This window comes from Drosophila ananassae, chromosome 2L (assembly GCF_017639315.1).
Source record: "Drosophila ananassae strain 14024-0371.13 chromosome 2L, ASM1763931v2, whole genome shotgun sequence".
In the NCBI taxonomy this organism is placed as follows: domain Eukaryota; kingdom Metazoa; phylum Arthropoda; class Insecta; order Diptera; family Drosophilidae; genus Drosophila; species Drosophila ananassae.
The window spans coordinates 16,797,089-16,816,548 of record NC_057927.1 but is presented as its reverse complement, the minus strand read 5'-3'; the positions used below and the strand labels follow the sequence as shown (position 1 = coordinate 16,816,548).

The 19,460-nt window shown below is 43.0% G+C and overlaps 1 protein-coding gene across 1 annotated transcript in view; it reads left to right on the top strand.

Moving 5' to 3' along the window:
* The first annotated feature begins 233 nt into the window (after positions 1-233).
* The window catches only part of LOC6499252 (protein toll), a 42,136-nt gene continuing 22,909 nt past the window's right edge, over positions 234-19,460 (top strand). The window contains exon 1 of the mRNA XM_001954985.4: positions 234-736. The gene's annotated coding sequence lies outside the window, so the exon portion shown is untranslated. The remainder of the gene's footprint in view (positions 737-19,460) is intronic.

Here is a 19,460-nt window from a genome sequence, read left to right as displayed (position 1 = left end):
GGTCCAACATTCGCTAACAAGAACAGCGGAGATAACAGGCCAAGTGCCGGCATTTTCCGGAAAACAAAACAAACTCTCTTATACGGGAGGAAATGTGCTGGGAAACTCCGAGTTTCCACATCAGCTATCTCTCGGGTTTTACCTCGCCGAGCCGACGAAAGAAAGTCCCCGAAGCCGCTTCCACTCTTATAACACCCTCGCACTCGGGCTCGCCGCGCTCGCACTCACCGATTCGGATCCGGAATACGCTCCATACAGCTGTGGTTGTCAGCAGCCCCAGCAGAGCCAGCCGAGAGCCAGTTTGGAAACAGTTTTTTTTCAACCGTCAGCACGAAAGCACGCATAGCGCTTGTCGCTGCCCTGACTGTGGATTTCAATCAAGCCCGTCTCCACCGCGGGTTCTCAGGCGTTCGTGTGCATCGCTTCTGTTTGTCTAGTTTGCGTTTTGGCACCGCTAGCCCCAGAGCAAAAAAACAAGACACTAAGCGCAATTAAATGCAAATGTGAGAAAGTGTAGCGCCCATTTAACCAAAAGCATAATTCACGGTTTGGCCAAAAAGTGCGAACACCAAAAAGTTTCAAAGCATTACGAGTGGGAGAAACAGAAAATTGTTAAGTGCCAGTGCGTGATTGTTCGACTCAGCCATTGCGAATAAATATTAATACCAGCAGGGAGAGATAAAAAGATCGCAGCCACTAACCTCACATCGAGTACATATTTAAATTATAAAAAACGGTACGTATTCACGCCGCCTTGTTCGCGTTACACTTTGAACCCCGCCATCTCTGTCTCAGTCGGGCTTTGTAGCTTTTTGTCCGGAAAGCTCGGCTTGGCGCGCGATAGCTCTACCCCTCACACTCGCATACAGATCAGGCGGGTTGAGTCTGCGGTTCATTTGCGTTTTGTTCGCTATCACTCTTTTCAAGCGAAAAAATTAACTGTTTAAACAATAGCAGTAAAGTAAATAATTTTTAAAAAGTTTGTTAAGTTTTTAAAAATTTGAAACAAAGAAATTTATACAGTTTTGACCATTTATTCATTATTTAAGCCATAAGTATATAGAATAATAAAGCAATTGTCTGAAGCAGAAAAATGATTCGTAACCGTTACACAATTTCTCAGGGGGTGTCACTTGTTTTACACGATTTCCGTGGTTTTCCTTAGTCACTTTCATGTGGCATGTACGAACCACAAGCTGAGGCAAGCAATTGCAGCAAGTGCATTTCGGCCTTGGGATTTGTTTTGCGTTTCGGGCCAAAACAGACTTAAAGCCACACGCACTTCGATCGAATACAAAGCTCTAAGCACATTGGCACTGCGATTTTGGCCAAAAACCAGTTTCAAAACAAGCCACAACAAAAGTTTATTTACTTCGAAGAGAGCTTCGTTCAACAGGTTTTTTTTGTCGCCTCAATGGAGGGGGTTTTATTTGATTTCTCAGCTCAAAAGGTGGGAATTTCTGATTAAACCGAAAGAGAACTGAGCTGTTTCGATTTGTGCAATTAAATGGAAATGATTTTTCTGATTATTTATAGAACCTTAAGGATTGGAGTATTAAAATGGAAAGAGTAATTATTTCCCTGTGACGCGGGAAGCTTTAAATTGGGTTTCCCAAGGATCGAATGTCATAAAGTTCGAATCTGAAGTTCAAATTAATGAGATTTATGCATTCTTTGATTGTCAAAAAGTCTTGAGATGATAAGCCACAAATGGCGAGAGTAAAAACATATATAAAAGCTTATCAATATTATTTTTTAATTCAAGAATAACAATTTAATTTTTAGTCCAGAGGGGACTATTCTATAATAAATAAGTTAGAACGAAGCTTAAAGATCTTAAGCTGCATTTGTGCCGTTTTTTTTTCATTTACTTTATTTGGATTTGGGTTAAAATTTTCCTCTGTTGGCCCAGATCAAAGGCAAGAAGAAGCCCCCGAAGTCAGCTCCATACAATGGCCGCTGAAAAATGTAAGTCTTTGTCAGTTAGTCTTTGAAGGTAAAACTGCGGAAGTCATTTAACAGTCTACTTAACTTCTGCCAAAAAGAGCTAAAAAAGTAAAAGACCAGCAAAAAATGAAGTAGAAAACGGCCAACTGGAAACGTTCAAGATGCTACGCTTGGGTCTTTGGTCTTTGGTCACGTTAGAAAGTAGCTGTAATTGTGGCTCCGTTACTGTTATTGTTACTGCCATTGCTAGAGCCACTGGCACTGGTACTCGTTCAACTGCAGGCAGTAAAAGTTTTGGCCAAAATGAATTGTCATACACGTTTGTTATATTTTTGCACTGTCTTACAATGAGACTGACAAGCCTTTGCCTTCAGCCGTACTTATTTGAGATTCATTGTTGTGTTTTTCTTATATTTGTGGTGTTTTTGTGGGCGGATGTCCACAGAGCTGTCTCTCTTTGTTTTTTCGCGAGGCTTTCAGCAAGCTGATAAGCGAAGCAAAAAAAAGCAAATATTAAAGGCTAACTCCGGTTTGGTTTTTACATCTGCCAAGTGTTTTTTATATGCCTTGCTATTTCACTCTTCATTATTGGCGACTTGTGTTTATAATTAGCGATACAGCTTTTAGTTTTTCTATGACTTGCTGGAGCGCTCCATGGGTGAGTCAACAGTGGATCGGCGGAGAGCGTGTCTCTCGCGTTTAGACGTCAAGTCTCTGAACAATTGACTGCCGGATAAACCCAGAGTTAACCCATTGGACCTCACAGAGAGGTACCATGGATGAAAAAATATATAACAAAGCGATATTAAATTATGATTCGAATTTCTCTAAGAAAGAGTTCGATCATTTGAAGTTAAAAGACTAAAAGAAAGATAACTTAGGTTTCTAAAATTTCTTAATGGGTTAATGTCGATCGGTGACGCCAATTGGGTGTGAGGCTGCTCCCCGTCAGTCTTAGATTGAAATTGGAGAGACTTGTCCAGTCAGGCGGTCGAGGCGATGCATTTAAATTAATTAATTCTCATTTTATTGACGCAGCTGACCATAAAACCTGAAATGAAGAACCCTAAGTTCCCCACTGCGACATTCTGTTGAATAGAATGAAGTCGTTGCACTTGCTTTCACCCTAATGCCTTCATCAGCTGCACAAACGAAAAATCTCATTAATTTTCCATTCTCTCTGTATCCCTATCGCCGGGTTATCTCCATTGTTTGCCCTCGTCCTTTCCTGTTGGCCCTACCTGCGTGTTGTTGCCTTTCGCTTTATGAGTTCTGGTTTCGGGTCCTGGACATTCCAGCTCGTTCACATGTTTTCCGATTCGTGTCCTGTGCACGGACGCGACTTCATTAGACGGACTTTGCTAATCGATTTTCGTAATCAAACAGCTGACGCCAGCTTAGAACTACCTCTGACCACGTTTCCCGATTACGAATGAGACATTTGGAATTAACCAGAGTAAATGTTGATATAATAAACCTCTGGCCAAGCCAATTAGGCCCACCTAGCACCCCTCGCACCTGGCGCCACGACCAACATATTTTCTCATTTGAATAAAGAAACACGACCACAGCAGGGGAAACATTAGACGCGCCTAAACGTGGAAATTAGCGGCCGCGGAAAACCAACAAAAATTCCTAAAAAAGCGTACAGAAAAAAAAAGAGAAATTTAATTAAAGCCGAATAGAAAAAATGCATAAATTTAGTCACCCAAACGCCCGCCTGGCATGTAATATTTGTAACCTCAGAGCTCGGAAAAAAACGTGTAATTTTCACGGTCCCCGTGCTGCAGCTTTTCACCAACTTGGCAACTTGGCAGCGGGTCAGTCCGGCATAATGATTAGGGTCAGCGTGGGGGTGGCGACTCAAAAAAAGAAAACTTATCCGGGACTGGGAAGTCCTGCCGGACAAAAAGCGGCCACGGCCCAAGGAAGGTGGCAGCGGCAACAGAGCAGCAGCAGGTTGCCAACAATTTCTGCTTATAATTTTTCGTTTTTCTGCTGCTTCTCCTTCTTTTTCTGTGAGCTTTGTTCTGCCGGAGATAAAAGCATTTGTCATTAGCATAAAATGCTCAGGTTCAGGTTTTGATCTGGAGTTTCTGGCCAAAAAGAATATTTGAACTTCATTAGTGGGGCAGTGAGGCAGGCGCGAGGCCCTAATGGGCACTTGGCTATAATTAAAATTTAAGCTAATTTTAATGCTCAAAGCAGGGCCAGTAGAGCAGCCAGCCGGCAGCAACAGTCTGCTCTGCATATTCAAAATGGCTCAGTCGGTGACTAACCAACGCTGAGTCGCTTGATTGCACTTTAAGAACCGGGACACGAAGTCTGAGAAAGGTGGTCTGGTAAAAGGAAATTTTTCGAAAAGCCCACGCTACTTACCGATGGCCACTCTCCGATAAAAGAACCCACACAGAAAAGGTTATCAAAGGAAAAGAAAAGACAGGAAAAGCCTCTTTTCTCTTTTGTAGGTGCAACCAAAGGGCGATCGCTTCATCATGCTCCGCTGAGCCGCAAGTGCCCTTGACTGTTAAAGAACCCTCGTGAACAAAAAATGCAACGTCTCACAAGATTAGGTCGCTGATAAGGCACTAAAAGATAGTTGCACTGAAGATGGCCAGATACGAGTCCCAAAGGTCACCACTCAGCGCTTTGTGGCCAACAATTAAAGCCACTGTGGCTCCTCGTTAATGATTGATATCCGTTTCGCTGGCCTGGGAACATTTTGTGTCGCCCCAACACACTGCAGCACATGATCCACTTTAATAACCAAAATGTCAGACCCCTCGAATTTACATCAATGCCATATCGGCTGAAAATTTAATAGCACATTAAGGGCGGGCAAGGACTAACATTTGCATTCCTAATGAGACGGGCGGCGCGCCTGCAGACACGCACACAGCCTGGTACTCCATTGGTGCAATTGGTGGGGACAGTCGAAATTATATAGCAATCAGTCGTGGAGTCGAATGTGTCAATATGTTCAATCAGTGGTCGGGAGGAAGCATTATATCAATGGTTTAAGCCAGGAGCCTATGGACTTGCCTATGGAAATGAAAATACCAATTTAGAACAGAGCTTTTTCTATCCTTAGTTATCATGAAACGACTTCGTAAAGTGGACTCTGCATAAACTTACCAGACTGTGGCCTAGTACGACCCAACTCTAACCAACTGTCTGCAATTTTTATGCAGGCTTTATAAACAATTCACTGTCCATCGGAATTCGAAGTGAAATCAGAGTAGGACTGATGGGGAATGTGCATGTAAATCAATACACAAACAAATTATAAATGCAAACAGAGACGGACAGTCGAATCGGACAGTCAGACAGGAGCGAAACGTCCAACTGTTTGCACAGATTGACGCCATTAAAATCAACATATGACAGTTTTTTTTTACGAATTCTAGCCCCTACATAAACATATGTATTTACGTTTGGGAATATGCTATATAACGAGGCCACCTTTTAGATGACAGTCCATGATAATCGGGCAGTGAGTGAGCCCGGCAGAACCCAAATCTGAATCCAAGTCATGCATGTTTTTGTGGTGCCCGCTGAGTGGATCCACAAGAGGTCGTAAAAGTGAGTGTCATAAACATAAAATTGATTCTGATTTTGTTTTGGGCTTTCCCCCACTCTCTCTCGCTAACGTTGGGGTTCTGGTTTTTAGGGCCTGGAGTGTGTTTAATTTTTAATCGAGTCGCGTGGGCAGCACAGACCGAAAGACCCGAAGAGCCATAGGGGCCCGCTAGCTATTTGATATTGATTTCAGATGCCGAATCTGAAATTCCCGTACACATTAATTGCTGTTATTATTAGGACAATGGCCATTAATTATGAAAGACCAAGCGTAGATTATATCACAAGTGTCTAAAACCCTAACCTCAGACCAAAGCTCTTCTCATGCTTTTTAATGGCCCATAAAGCAGCTGGGGCAGAGAACATTATCGATATTTTGTGCGTACATGTACGCCTAATTTATGGCCTAGTCAGCATAGAAAGTTTAATGAACCTGCAGCTTAAAATCGTAACTTCCACGGCTCCCGCCCATGACTGTCTGCCTATCTGCCTCGCCCCAGTCGACGGCTCCAGTGTTATTAAACTGGCTAGTCTTGTGAGCTGCCGCTGCCACCGCGACAGAAGCAAGCGAAGCCATAACCAAGACACCAAATGGAAACACGAAAATATGTTACGAGACTGAACACAGTGAGTCATGCCAACGTAAGGAAGGGAATTATGCAAGCATTTCTTTACATTTTTAGAAATCATGGTGAACTCTAGCAGTTAGAAAAGTATGAGACTTATGCTACCGAAACGTACTGCATCTGAAGCCCATCGTATGCGAGTAAAAAATGATTGGGTCTTAGTCACTTTCAACCAATACAAGCCTTGTTGGCTTCGTCGTGATCGCCTCTGTGCGGCAATACCTTCGATGCGGTTGCGCATGCGGCGTGAAATGTTTTGGGGAATGCATTTTCCAATAATTCATTCACCGCGGAAGAAAGAGATGGCTTAGAAGGGATACTGGGAGCTAATGCGATTTTGTGGCCGACCAAATTACTGATGGATCTCTGCTCCTCCTTCTTTGATTATGTTAATCGAGGAGGCAACCATCGTGGGAACATTACCCATCGGCGCTGCAAAAGAGATTTCCACGTAAGCCGCTTAAGCCAAAATAAGAATTCGGGAGGGAAGAGGAGCGAGGAGGAGATTTTCCCCCTCCCATCATCATATCAAACGAGTCCAATTTTGGGCTATGAACCATTTGACAAATAAGAATTTTCATGTCGACATCATCGCGCTATGGCAGCCTGCTTCTCGTTCCGTTTTGTAATTATTTTCCAAGCAACAAAATGAAAAGGAAAATTCAGCTCTGTTTTCATGAAAACTGTCAGAGGCCAAAACTAAAAGCAGACACAAGATAAATAAAGCACTGCTTATTGCTGTCCTTTAGCTGTGTGTTTGTCATGAAAACAGGACACGAAAAAATAACTAACAAAAAGAAAATAAAGCTCTGGAGGAAACTTTCATCATTTGGTCGAGAAAATTAATTAAAAGATAATGATGATTTCGCTGTTTGGGTTTCAGACTCGCACATAGACACTCAAAGTTAAACAAGAAGAAGTGCAGATATTTTTCTGCAAAAAAGTAATTAGATGGGACCAATTATGAGGGATAGCTTTCCAAGCCAAAACATACCAGAGGTCTTGTTATTTCCCCAATCGGCCTTATCCATGTCAGACCGCCCCGCAACGCCCTGATGACCTGTTTGCATGTCTGCCACTTTGCCTGTCGACACTAACGCGCTGCCATGCTAAATATTTATCAATTATGTCAGCCCTGCTGGGACTAGGGACCTGGGACCTGAGACCCTGAGCAATTCAAGCTGTCCAGGCCAAATGCATCGCCATCCATCCATTCATCCATCCTGACAATCCATCACTTGAGCTTCTTCTAATCCAGTTTTTGTTTTCTATGCTTTTTTATTTTCAGGTAAGCCCTAAGAAGATTCAAGTACGCAAATTTCTTTATTCAGCTCTCAAGTGAGTATTATTTTGCCAGGCAAGGCGAAGCTTTTATTCAGAGATTGTTCGCTTCCTGCTTGAAACTTGATGCCAATTCAAATTTTGGAGATGTGCTTTGTTTAGGATGTCTTCCCACTCAGATTTTTAAAGCCAAAGGACTGAATAATTATGCCAAAAACTTTCCCACGCAACAGCATTTAAGCTTCTTCAGCCGGCTTACCCCAAGTCAATGGCAAATCTGAATAAATATTTATATATAATTTTATTGGCATTGCCGAGGTCCCCTTAGCTCAACATTAAAGATAGTTTGGAAGCCTGACAGCCATTGTAAATGTTAGAAATTAACATTCGTAGCGCCCGAAGCACTTCAATCGAGTGCTCACAAAGCTTTTAAGCCTAGTCGGGCTAAAATCATCCGTATACATGAATTTTCGTTGCTGCGACCAAAAAAAAAAAAAAGAAGATAAGCCAAGTTAGGGAGATTACATACACAAAATGAAAATAAGATGAAGATGGAGAGGATATACTGAAATTTCACGCCTCACAAGAATATCGATTAGAATTGTTCAATTTCAATTATCATCTAGGGGCCAGAGGAGCCCCCAGAAAATGTAAAGATTTTCCCAGATGATGACAATGATAATGAGGAATGAGAAAAAATCCGGGGCTGGACCGGACCGTTCGAGCGGGAAACATGGAAAACGTGAAACGTGAATTGCATAAAATTTAACACTAAACAGCTCCAAAAAATTGCTGACTTTCTGCGTGATGGAGCCCATCGGCTTCACTTGAGCCTCAAATTGGGATTCTCAAACGCCCCTTTGTCGATTGATGCGCCAATAAAATGAAATAAAACAAAATTAATGAGCAGCAGTTCGTGCTGAGACAGCACCGCCGTGTGGCCGATGGAGCGGCGGGTACATTGGAAAATTGCGCAAAATAAATTAAATTAAGCGTTTGTTTCTCAAGATTTTTCCCAGCCCATACAGCCCTGGCAGGCTGTATCGAAATCGAATCGAGTCAAGCAGCACAGCACCGAAGATGTATGGCATTTTAAAAAGTTTTAGCCCAATTTAGCCCAGTTGATTGTAAATAAATACACACTCGCACACATTTACGGGGGGACGACATCTTTAAAAGCAAAGCAAATCGAAAATCGTGACAGGAATGCATGAGAGCCGATGTCCCAAGGCTCCGGAGCTCCAGTAGACTGGATGACCTCCTTCCACATCCACTTCCACCTTCCGACCTCTGCCGCCGGCGAATTTATCCTTAGATCGCCTTAATTGCAGCTCACTACGGCACACATTTGATTCAATCAAATACAGTCATTGATTTTATGTCTTATTATTTCTCCTTATTTTATTTTTTGCTAGTGGGGGGATTGCGCAATGACTTCTTGGTATAATTGAAATTGCTTTTACATTTTTCTTTGCGAGGCTCCTTTTGTTAGCAGTCGTTCGGTGTGCCTCGAAAATTTATTTAAAGCAAAAGCATTTTCAATTAATTTGCTGGCAGCGGTCTCAGTACCAGCCGTGAGCACCGCAAAACAGCCGCAAAGAATTTTATTTATTTATATTGAGCTTGCCAGAGTAAAAGTGTCAAAAGAGAGCAGGGAAAAGGACGATGGGGCCCGCAGAGTCCTTTCTGCTTTTCATGTAGATTTTATTTGCGACAAGCAGCCGCGAGTCAACAAACATAAGCACACACCCATACCTAAAGCGGTGCCCATACCAAGAAATTGAATTTTACATGTATTTTTAATATTTACCAAGCGGCAGCAGCCACCAACAACAATAAAGACGAGGAGGGACTTGTTTGCCTTGTTTGCGCCCTAAAGGCAGCTACAGTTTTTGATGTATGAATACCCTTGTTCATCCTCAGGTCCTGCAAGCTTTCTGTAACAGTTTGTCCTCAAATCCATTTTAAAATATAAACTTTTCAAGAATTTTAAAATATTAAACGAAAGGCTTCTTCATAATTCTTGGATTCAGGTTATGGAACTACAATTTCCCATTGTTGGGATTTCCAGAAAAATGGTTATTTGAAGAGTACTTTCAATTCATTTTTGCATTTTCTGAGACCTTTCCTCATCTGCATCCCTTTTATCGTTTGTCTGGGCAAAGGAATAAAAAACAAAAACCGAAGACAAAACATATTGAATTTCACCGCTGTCTCTGGTACTTTGCTGCTTGGCCTGCGCTTTGTTATCATTTTTTTGGGAACTCCTCCTGCCATAATAAAATGGAAAATATTTGTTAACGTTTTTATGCAAATCAATGCGCTGGCGTAAGCTAAGCAAACGCGTCCTGGCCGCAGGAACGCAGAGACCGGGACCGGGACAGGCGTAGCAGCCGAGACCGCGCAGGGGGATTTATAATAAAATTTTGACATGGCGACAGAACAACTTGACAGCCATAAAACATCAAAAAGTTATCGCCCCATCGCCATCCCCCCATCCAGATCCAAGATCCCTCTGCAACAGCCCCGGGGCGGATGGGATGGACATGTGTCCTGGCTCCTTCGAACAAACCGTTTTTATTTTTTCCCTTCGCTGGCTGCCTTTCGTTGGCAAATTTAAAATCAAGAAAATGCGGGAATTACGTTTGTTTTTCTCATCCTTGTAGTCCTTGTTTTCATCATCAGCAGTGAAATGCATAAAGTTTTTTACGAAAGTTGCTCGCTGGATTTGTTTGTCGCAAAGGGTCGACAATGCCCGAGTGGAGTGAGATCAAAAGGATGTATAGGGAATGAGGACGAGGAAAGGATCTGGGCCCTGGAACGCAGACTGGTAAAGTTTTTCCCGCTGTTCGCTGGGATTTTCCTGAGGTATTAGCGTTGTTAGCCCCACGTTTTGACTGTGTTATGCTTGATTTTGTTCTTCCCTTTTCCGAAGACCCTCCATCCCGTTTTCCGCCTTGACTTGACTTCACTTCGCTTTTGGCCCGGCGTGAAATTGTCTCGGGTGCGTATGTGCGTTTGCGGCCACAGATTTGTCAGTGCGAGTCAGAAAGGCTCGAGCATTTTTTTTTGCGGTTAGAGGCGAAACCAATTTGTAGATTTGAAAAGTTTCTCTTCTCAAAACTGTTAACAGGACACTTTGAATATTCCGGAAAGACAGGATGAGGGCGCCTCCTTTTTTTTATGGGTTTTGGCACTTGGCAGCGAAGAAGAAAGGCAAAGAAGTTGGCTGGCAGCTGACAGAGCACGAGAAGCTGCTTTTATTAGCTGTGAGAGACCCTTCAAGTATCTGGTAATAAGTTGAATTGGAATAAGTTTGCCAAGATTTTTTCAGATAACAAAGATAATGAAGAATAAGATAGTTCCACGTGCCCTCAAAGAACGCTTTTGTAAGCTGGCTGTTTTGCATATTTAATATCGATGAAGCTTAAAAATTGTCCTGTCTTTCTTTTCAATAAAGAGCTGAAGCACACCTTTTATTATTCATATCCTCCCATTCCAGCAGTTCCCGCGCAAATATAAATTTCGAGATAAAAATTTATATGGTATGCATGTTTTTTGCAGCTTGACTTGTTTGTTTTTTTGAGCGCTGGTTTCGTCTTTCACTTTCTATAAAAAGGCATAATTCTTGTTTTACAACGCAAGCCGCTGAGGATAATACTCTGAGTCGCCATGCCAACGGTGAGAAAGAGGACGAGTCGGAGCAGAATACCAGCTTAAACGCATTCCCCAGCATGTTTGCATGAGAGTGTGTGATAAAGGGGATTTAAGATTTACCAGACGATAAATTGCGGTAAAAGGTGTCTCTCATTCGCTGCCGGTCGCAGCTCCCCTCCCGGATCCGAGATCTGTATCCTCGTCCGCAGCATCCGCAGCCCTATCCATGTCTCCTGGCCTTTGCGGCTGGGTTTTGCTGATAGCCAAAATCTTCAGCATTGAAAAAGATGATTTTTAACTGGCAGAGCTGAAAAGCAGATCCGACAGTGGGTGTTGCTGTAGCTGCAGGTATGTGTCTGTTTGCACGGCGCACAAATGAAATGAGATTTCCCAGCAGAGATAGAAGTACTCACTCACTCACACACATGCTGGCAACATACTATACAACACATACAGCATACGTGTCCCCATTCAGGTGGAGCATATGAGAAATTCTCAATTTGAATGCAAACATGTTGGATTATTATGATTTTCTTCCTACCGTTGGCAGTTTTTCTTGTTAGTTTGCCTGCTACCTTGGCTTGGCTGACTTTTTTCCACCAATTCCATTTTTTTTTCCCATATTTTGCGGTAGATCCTGAAGCAGCATCTGAGATACTTTTGTGTATGCATGTGTTTGCGCCGCATGCCTTTGCTAGAATTTTTTTCCCGCTGTGTGACAAGTATTAAGTGCAATCAAAAGGAGATTTACAAGCGTCATGAATGAAATATTTGCACCACATATGGCCGCACACAAGCGCCCAGGAACAGTTTACAGATTGTATCTATATCTGGGTGTCTCTATCTGCACTCGCATCTCAATATGGGTCTGCATTTGCGTGGCGCATAAAACCCCATTTGACATGGTTGATATTTATGTTGGCTCCGGGGCCAGAAAAGATGCTTTTCGTATCCTGAAAATGAAAAACAAGCAGCTTTTCTATCTTGATCAGTCAGAGGTGAGTTTAATTATTGATTATGGCGCATCTGCGACGACAAGAGGAGAAGGTCCAGGGGTCAATTGGCAAAGTGAAAGGACGTGTGTTGGAACTGCTAACAGCGCTAATAAATTTGTAGCTCTTCTGTTTGTGAAAGCTTGGTTTTTGGCTTGTTTTTGCCTTTGGGGATTTGCTTTTGGGTTTTGTTACATTTTCCCAGGCGGCAGTCGCATGACTTTTGACTAACCTTTCCCACAATTGTTTGCGCTTGTTGTGCACCAAATTGCACAGACAATTGCCCCGGTCCCGACCACTTGGAGATGCAGATACAATGTACTTCTACCTGAGAGCCGGCTCCAGACGAAGATACTCGTATAACTGCGACTCTGGGTTCAGTTGATTGGCGCAACTCGCTATCAGCATTCGCATATTCATGATGACACACACATGTGCATGCATAACTAAGTAATCCGACGGCAGCTTCGAGTATAGCTATATGTATAGTATCGCTATAGAGTTCGCATCCATGATTTAGCAATTGAGGCGATGAACGGCGGGGAGGGAGGCAGGCAGCGACGATTAAGATGCGCCATCTGGCTGGATTACATTGAATTGACTTTCGGGCTATAATTGATGGCTTTCCGATTCACGATGGCGGCTGTCGAGGCGGCAGTAGGGGCGCCCCGGCAATATACTCATATTCCAGCTCCTTTGATGTAACACAATGCGCACTCTTGACACTCTCCAAAAATTAATGATCTGGCAAGCCGCAAAAACCAAGTAACTCGAGTGTGGCTGAATCTGGCAGTTAATAAACGAGTACTCTCGTGTGACTTTTGATTCGTGGCACTCTGGGGTTGAGGCTCCTTCTGGTATTTCCCTGCTCTATCCAGCAAAATAATTCCAACCTCAGGCGACAGTTGTTTAATTGATAATCGATGTGCGTCATATAAAAGTAAAAAATTGGGCATCTCATTAGGCATTCGAAACGAGAATTGCTGATAAAGCCACACATACTATCAATATTCTGTCTGGGATAATATTTATAGTTGAAACTTTGACTGGAGCTGACATTAAAGAATCGATTTGTTTAAATGCTTATGGGCAGTTATCGAAAGCTAATGGCAGAGCTGATAATTCCACAAATGCCTTTCTTGTCCTTGGACCATAATTCACGCATCGACGCAGGCCAAATGATGTGAGATATACACACAAATATGCACACAACGTCAGCTGGCTCGTAAAATGGGCGTCCAAAAATGGGCTCCAAAATGGCAGTAAAAATCGATGCACACCAGACACAGGCCATATATGTTGGCATGTGGGTAGACAGAGGTTGGCTCTTTTTGTGGGATGTGTGTATTTATGAGCAATTTGGAGGAGTGCTTTAAAGTGTAAACCGTGAGGGTACGCTCGGACGAAGACCAGAGCGGAAATATATGCTAAGGTAGAACGCTGAAAGCAAGGCAAACAAATATTGCGCATACGCCGTGTTAATTTGCATTGTTATCAGACGCCGCCACTGCGGTTCGCTGATGCGCGTCTTGGCAGCCATCTGAGGGCTAAGGACTGACGGCCAGGAAACCTCCTGCTAGGCAACAGGGACAGACAGAAAAAAGAAAATATTTTGATAAATTTTTTATTTTCAGTACAAGAGGGTCTAACGTGAAACGTAAAACAAGATTTTCTAATATGGTCTCAAATACTATATTGCATTTTATTTTACCATTGTTTATTATTTATTACTGGCTTGTATTTTTTTCCCATGTGTATGGCAACATCCACCCGGCTCGGTAACTGTTTTGGCTGCCTGCCCTTCTGCACTGCTCCGCCCAACGTTGCGTATGCGTAACTTCATATGGCAACGTTCGTTGTGTCGGTTTGTTTTTATGCCGTATGTGTATGCGTTATTAAATTTATTTGACTTGACGTGCGCACAGAAGGCAACGGCAGCCCAGCCTCATAGAGAATGGGATGAGAATGGATGGATGCGAATATGCCAACGGGAAAGGAAATGGATACAACAAACATCGACATCAGACAGAAGGAAGTTGGGTTTAAGGTTTCGGGTCTCCGATGTGTTTGTGCCTGGGTTTGTGGCTGCGGACAGGAGCAGAATGATGAGAAAACGGGAGGACATGTGGCGGCTATGCAACTGCCAGTTTTTACTTTACAGGAGCCTGTGCCAGCTCCTGTGTCCGTGTTCCCTTACATCCCTCCCTCTCATTTCATATTTAAATTGCTTGTGGTTAAAATATCTCATGTGCTCTTGTGGCAATTTATATTTTAAATTATTAATTCTGCCTTATTACATTACATACAGCATCTTCTCCTTTTTTTCCCCGTTTTGCCTGGCCTGTTCAATTTCAAGCTTGACTTCATATTTAGACACATACACCCCAACACACACACGGCCGACCGCACACATAAACAAGCCAGAGTTCACATGACTTGGATTTTTAAGGCTGCGGTACGGCTGGGGCGGGGATTTGCCTTGGAAACGCAATTGAATTTGGATTCTCTTTGGATTTTCTATTTGCATTTCAAAAGGAATTTTCAATTAAAATGTCTACATAATTTTGAATTAATTTTTCGATCCTTTTTCTTTTGCTCATGTAAATGGTTTTCTGGAGCAAATAATTAAATTTTAGTTTATTTTATCTATTATTTATGCAGACTGTAAAAGGGTTTGCTGTTTACTTAAATAGATTACACTTTTGCCCAAAAACTACATGCTTGATTATTGTCCCATTCAGATATTAGTAATGTTGAGCTACGAATATTACATGATATAAAATTTGTGTATTTTTAATTTCCATTTTTCATGTCACCTTCTCTTACAGCTCATAGCCATATTATTTTCTTTGTCTGATACGTATTAAAAACAAATACATTTTACTCATGGCCTGGTGTAAAACTTTCGGAATTGTATTGTTTTATTCAGAACAGCCTGTACACAGCCAACACATATACATATTCATCCTTCATTTCTGATTCATTTCGGATTTATTCCTGTTGAAAACTTGTGTTTCCTGTTTGGAAGTTGCATGTGAATATCCTTTATTTACGCACAACTTTTTCCACACGTTGCTTAACAATATTTGACCAAACCGCTGAAATGAATGGAACAGCGTTGAATATAATTTCCAACGAAAATAAATGAATGTAGGCGCACATTTACAATAATTTTCCGGGAAAAGCTGGCAACGTTTTTCACAAATTCGCATCTTAAGTTTAGGGGATTTGTTGTTTAAGCAGATTGCACGCTAATTACTTGGCTCGCAATAAAAAGTATTACTTATTCGAAGCGGATTAGACGTGCCCCGGAATCACTCTTGTTACGATTCCACATTAAAGCTCATCAAATGATTATCTGCTATCAGCACCCAGCCAACTGCTAAAAGCTGCACTAACAGCCTGGCAACGCATTAACAAACACAAGTCCACGCACACGTATACATAAATAATAAAAAAAAACGCCCAGTCCTAAATAAAAAAGGAAATGTCGCATAATCATATGTGAGTGGGAGATTGGGTGAGGGTGTGAGTGGGGGGCCGTGACAAATGATACGAACGGCAGCGGAGCACTCACTCGAGAAGGTTTAGCAGTTCATAGACCCCTAAAACGACCCTCCCCTGGGGACCTAAGCCCAGGTTGTGTTTTTCATTAGGCGCGAAAAATATTAAACAGACGACAGGCTGAAATTATTATCCTGAATCTGGCAGCCAGCGGTGGTGATGATAACAAATTACGCATCGCACATACGCCACGTTGCCGCCTGACAATCGGGAAAGCTCATCAGCGGTGGAATGCTATATTCCGCCACATCTCGCATTTTTTCTACGGCTCCGCTGTCCTGAGCTGTTGTTATATTTAAGCATCGTTTTTGGCCCCACTCGAGGCAGCAAGGCGTTTGTGTCTGGCTGTGGCAGTTGGCCCGCTAAGCTGTTGTGATTGTCAGTTGCGTTGCTAAGCTGCGACAGCACCAGGCCATCGCCGAGGGCAGGATCCGTTCGCGATATTCCAGCAATTCTGGCGCTAAATCCAGAGAAGAAGCTGTAGCTGATGCTGAATCATTTGTGCAAGCACACAATTGTTTACTCAGCCAGCGATTCGTGCCATCGTGTGTCCTTGGGCACTTTATTATATTTGTAATATGTATTATGACATTTCTTTTATGGGCTTTCCCTCTTACCCAATAATTTGCCGATAGACAAACGCACACACTCGCGTACTCACACAGTGCGTTAAGCATTTATTAAACCGAAATGGGGGACCCGAGTAGTATGGAATAAAAACCAACTTATGACCCTCCAACTCCTCTCGTTAAGGCTCCCAGGAAGTGGGCGTAATTGCGTTTCTATGTTTGCTATTTGTACGGCTTCATGTGTTCATTTCCGCACGCAAATAAACAGGATAAAATCAGGCGATGGCTGAAGCTAGAAAGATTGGGCTCTCAGCCGTCAATTTATTGATCCAAAAGCAGGGAAAGGGAACGCTTCGAGTTCCCTGCATATGATCCCAATACGGCATAAATACATTTTTTATGAAACACAAGCATGCACAACCCCCGAGCAACCAGAATCCACACACAGAAACCAAAACCCACTGAAAGGGGTGTTGACAAATCCTGAGGCCAAAGGCAGAGCCTGACCTGCGGCACTTCATAAAACGTAATCCGACTTCGTAGCTGCCTGGGCCGCTTATGACAAACATAATCATTAAGCCATTATTATTATTACACTTATGGTGGATGGGCGGGCAGTGGGTGGGTTTTCCGACCCAAACGCACATAAATTACTCCAGGATAGTGGAAGCGGAGGAAAATGGAAGGTGGCTGCCAACTGAAGCAATTCTCAATGATTTACGGTCCATATTCCGATTGCCCAGCAACGGAAGGACCCCAAGGCGTTGCCGTTGCTGCGTTTTTATCGATAAACAACTCGAAATGAAATGCAACTCGAAATGAAATGCAAAAGGAAGCGTCTCGCTCGAAGGACGTTCATCCTGGCCATCCTGTCTGCAACAGACCTCGAGTATCAAGTGTGTACACAGCCTGACTTGCGTGTCCCGCCCCGTCCGCATTTCTATCTGTTTGTCGATATTGAAAATCCGATTTTATGGATTCGTATTTCGTTTGACTTTGCGCTGATTTTCAATTGCTCGCCTGTCCCTGTCCTGCACCCCTTTCGTTTTCCACTTCCTTCCAATAATAACTTTTGCCAGGTCCTGCTGGCTTCCGTTCATCCCTGTCTGGCCAATTGTTTACTCTTCGATCTCCAATCTCGGGGCCCTCGTCCAGGGAGTAAACACTGCTCCCTTGTATTTTTTTTAATTTTATGAAATATTTATGCCTGACTTTGGTCAACAGAAAATTGATTTTTCTTGCCACCTTTTACCCCGGTTCCTTTTTCCGTGCTGTCACATTTCTGCTGACAGCCTGTTGAGAAACAATTACGGTAACGCCCATAGGCTAAGGCGTGGCCACGCCCACCGGGCGGAACAGGTGTTGACATGTTTCGTTGTGGCCAATTAATAAATATTTTATCATTTGTATAAACACAACATTTCATTAATTTTTATATATTTGTATTTGTGGACGGCGGCGCCGCCGCTACCGCCACTGGCTGTGGATGTCCTTTGTCTGTGGCAGAGCGTATTCTTTTTAATTAATCGCCCATGTCACACAGTCCTTTGTGTAAAATTATTGGTAAATGCAGCCAACAATTAAATACTTAATGCCAAAGTGCAGAGTTAAACAGCCGCAGCGGCATGCCTCAGCAGCAGGACACAATCCGGAGGCATTGTCAACATCATCGTCGACAAAGGCATCAGGCCGCCATTATCGTTATGTTAATGGAGTGCCCCAAAAAGATGGCAATAATAATAATAACAATAACGATAATGTGGATAATATTCCATTTTGCATATTTTCAGTATTTATTATCAAATGCTTTCCACTGGGTTCAACCAATTAATTTTCAGAATAACCACATAGCCGGCCGATTTTCGTTCTCGTTCGAGAGCGAGTGGCATGCAATTTTAATAATTTTAATTAACCGCCTCTAATAGAGAGTCCTTAATGTGGCCGTTAATAAAATAATGCATATGCCGTTAATGCCATAATGTCGCTTAACTTGCTAATCGCATTTGAGCCGAGGATAAATCTAAATGCCTGATGGCATTAACCAGTTTGACACTTTTACTCGCTCTGCCACTCAAATTGTTTGTCACTCGGTTACTTCTGAATGTAGAACTTGCATATTAAAAACATCATTTTTCATTTTGGCCCAGAGTGGCAGTGGTGGCCAGGGCCGGAACTGGGTACTGGATACTGGGTACTGGTGAATGAGTGGTACGATGTGGGCGTGGCGAAGGGCACACGCACATGACGACAGTCATCAGTCAGTTGGTTAACTCGCTGTGGCCCGCTCTTGGCCCACTCTATGCGTTTAAGTGCTTGTTTGAGGTTTACTCACAGTGTGACCATAATCTGCCACAGACACTTACACACAGCAACAACGTCAACAGATAAATAAACAAGCGGCAGAGCCAAAGGACCCACAATCGTGCCACGAGCGAGAGGGATGGCTGTTGCGAGTAGGAGCTGATATAAACGATGTCCTGGCATAGCCTGATTAATGATGTTGCGACAATAATTAATTATATGCCTGCATCGGTGGGTCGGGCATGGGTGTAGGAGTGCTGGGTGAGTGTGCTCAATTGTGGGTGTAGGGTTTTCTGCGGTTTACACCGCAAGTATTTCATTCCATTCGCGAGGCATTTTAAAGGCCCTGGCGATGGTGAGCCACTAAAACCACTAAACGTTGCCCTAGCAATGGCCCGTCAAAATATATTAGTCTCGATTGTTATCTGGCACTGCTTTAGCCACTCAAAATGGCAAGGCTTCGGGGTAGCAATTAAAATGCAATTTAAGATATTTCTCGGCATTCCTCGCCCGTGTTTTTCACTTCCATTTCTTTCCACCGAAGGAAAGGATGTGCATGGGTAGGTGCCAGTGCCTGTGCCTGTGTGTGTGCATGATTTAGACATTTCAATTTGCATGTGTTAACATGCAATGCAAAAAGGATTCGATTCTTATCGCCAGAACTCGCTACCACATGCCAAAGGCCAAAAAGCACTGGCCCTGGCACTGGAAGCGAGTCCTGTCTGCAGATCCTGCCAACCGTTATCCAATACAAAAAGCTCTTGGCTGGCTTGGCGCATTTTGCTTCCCGCCAGTTTCTTTTGAGTCGAATGCAGAGTTGGGAGTTGAGGTCTATAATGGCACAACTTCCATTGCACGCCATGTGCAATATTCACCAACCCACCCACACATTCAAGTTTATGTACGTATGTATGTCCTTACCTCTCCGCAATGTGGAAATTTGA